At 28.1% G+C, this 2,884-nt stretch overlaps 1 protein-coding gene across 2 annotated transcripts in view; it reads right to left on the reverse strand.

Moving 5' to 3' along the window:
* LOC102604329 (protein DETOXIFICATION 24) overlaps positions 1-2,451 on the reverse strand; it is a 6,409-nt gene extending 3,958 nt beyond the window's left edge. The window contains exon 1 of one of the 2 annotated variants that reach the window (XM_006339162.2): positions 2,221-2,451. The gene's annotated coding sequence lies outside the window, so the exon portion shown is untranslated. Of the gene's footprint in view, positions 1-2,156 lie in introns of both variants that reach the window. The other variant, XM_006339161.2, reaches the window with a different exon arrangement.
* Positions 2,452-2,884: the final 433 nt, after the last annotated feature.

Here is a 2,884-nt window from a genome sequence, read left to right on the forward strand (position 1 = left end):
TGATGTCAACGTGGGCACATATATATGTTTAAAATACGGTATTAAATAGTCTAGGAAGGTAATAGGTCCTCGTGAAAGTTTAGTATCGCAACAGCAAATCCGACCAAAGTTGAGATATTTTTCAAACCCTTATCCCAAATATAAATTAACATAAAATTGTCAGAGATCATATAAAGTTGCAGAACAGCTGTAAGAAATTGTGATTAATCTAATTTTTTTACTTTTTTTTTGTGATGAGCTTAATGAAATATCTAGAGTAACTATGTATTTTTTAAGTAACAATGTTCATCATCATAAATCAACAAAGATACTCCCTCTCCCTTTTTACAACAATAGTTTTCTGCTATTGACTTGACACACCCATTAAAAAATAATAAATAATAGGGGTAACATTACTATATTATCCTTTGACTTTATTAAATTTAATGCTTTGAAAAATGAATGTGTTAAATGATAAATAATATTTAATAGCAAGGGTAAAATAGACAACAAAAGATAAATTATCACTTGATATTCTAAATTAAACAAGTATTGTTGGATAACTATTTTTAGTATAATAGACAACTATTGTCGACGGACGGAGGGAATACTTTAAAAATGGAAAAGAAAATAAAAAACTTGGTGCAGAGGATGCCACGTGAGTTGACACAGATGTCACGTGATGCCAACAACTTTTTTTTCTATAAAGAATGACATTAAAAGATCCCTTGGATTCTATCATCATTACGTTACTATTGTGGTGTAATGTATAAATTTTGTACCCATAATCATTAATTATAAAGCAACGATTTCTATTAATGTTATGGACCACTCTCCATTTTATTACGATTCTTTTGAAAACATTCTTTTTATCTGCACATAAATAAAATTCGTGTTACATTTTATTTGCTTTTAACTTCACTTATGAAATTAAGTGGCATACTTCAATTATTTCACCAAATATCTATTGATATTTCTTAATCGAATACGTATCAAATAACTTTAATCTCAACCCACCAATATCCTAAGCAAATGAAAATAAATCAACTAGTCGTATTTTTGTTTACACTAAAATTTGAATATGAGATCGATCTAGTGGTTCATTCACCTACCAACTTATTAACTATTCACTTATGTTGTTCGAACTCTTCAAAAATATAATTACACTCACATCAAATTCTCCGAAATGTGCTATTTTTTTTTAAAATAAAAATCCTATACCCATCGACGTTGAACAATTCACTAGGACCACTTTTTTACTCTTCATTCCAAACAAAGTTTTTTTTTTTTTTTTTTTGTGATAAAGTAATTTTATGTTTCAAAGAAAATAATATATGAGACTTTCTTGGGTATTTGGTTGCCTAGTTAAAAGTTGAAATAGACAACTCTTACGTACAAATCTTTGTGTGGACAATAGTCACTAAAAGTTAAAACAAATGTATAATGACATGAAAATACTTCTATATACACCTTGGTCAAACAAAACGAAATAATTATATAATTATTGTCTTTTAGCCAGATCAGCAAATTTAATTATAATTTATTTTGTAAAAAGAAATAATTAAAAAAGAGTAACATAGAAAAGTAGATCTTTTTTTTTCGGGAGGGAAAATAAAGACGATATTACTAATAGGAAATCAAACACTCGTGGATAAGTTCGAAAATTTAGATAGTTAACCAATCAAATCAAATTACGTAAAAGAGAAATTCATCAATTAAGCTACTAAAATTTCGAGAAAAATGAATTTTTCAGAAGGCTAAGAGGAATCAATAGCACACATCTCAAATCCCAAGATAATAGTCCAAATATCACAATGAATTTCAAATACTCCATCCGTTCTATTTTATATGGTACTTTTCGAATTTCAATATTCAAACAAATTTATTTTTTATCGTAAATTTTTTTATTAGATCTTTTTAAGTATTTTGAATTATTAATTATTGCGACATACAACACTTTTTACCTAATTTACAAATATATAAATTTCATTTTGTGCCTTAAACTTTCACTCTCAAAAAAACGAAAAATGCCTTGGAACATGGAGTTATTAATTTCACGATTTCCCAAAAGGAGATTAATTAAGTAAGAAAGAAAAATTAACAATTTAAAAATAAAATAAAAAATAAAAAAAACTGGAGATTTTTTGCTTTATGGAAGAAAAAGGAAAAGCACTTACCTTTATACACTGATCAGTAGATCCTATATTTTTGCTTAAAGTGATTCCACTTTTAATGGAGTACCTGCAACTTTCTGTAATTTCGCCGGAAATCTTGTCGCCGCCGTGTAGAAGGCGGAAAGTGGCTGAGCTACGGTGAGGCGTACGGCGGAGCTACGGTGATGCTCCGAGCGCCAACTGGCTGCTCCGATTTGTAGAAAAGTGCAGCTTACTTACACAGACGGAACTGTGCTTTTATAGTAGCGATTTTTCTTGGTGCTTTTATTGAGGAAGACAACTCTATTATTATTACTATTATTTATTTATTTATTTCACGTTCATTCATAAACTAATGTTTGGGATATGAAATTTTTAATTTTTTGAATATAAATTTATAGATTTAAAAAATATATACTCTCTTATTTTATTTTATGGGACATTTTTTGGATTTCGAGATTTGAAAGTTTATTTTTTAATGTAAATCAATTATCGTGGCTTATAGTATTTTTTACGTAGTTTATAAATATATAAATTTTATTTCAAAAAAACTAAAGATTTTGTGGCGCAAATTTTCGGTCAAACTTAAATTGTCGACTTTCGAAAAACAAAAAGTATCATTTAAATTGGAACCGAGGGAGTAAGAAGTAGTGATATAAGTGATACTCCCTCTATCCTTAATTACTTGTCTACTTTGCAATTTATAGTTGTCCCTAATTACTTATCCATTTTAACAAATCAAGAAATGACAA

Source organism: Solanum tuberosum, unplaced genomic scaffold (genome assembly GCF_000226075.1).
Source record: "Solanum tuberosum cultivar DM 1-3 516 R44 unplaced genomic scaffold, SolTub_3.0 scf00008, whole genome shotgun sequence".
In the NCBI taxonomy this organism is placed as follows: domain Eukaryota; kingdom Viridiplantae; phylum Streptophyta; class Magnoliopsida; order Solanales; family Solanaceae; genus Solanum; species Solanum tuberosum.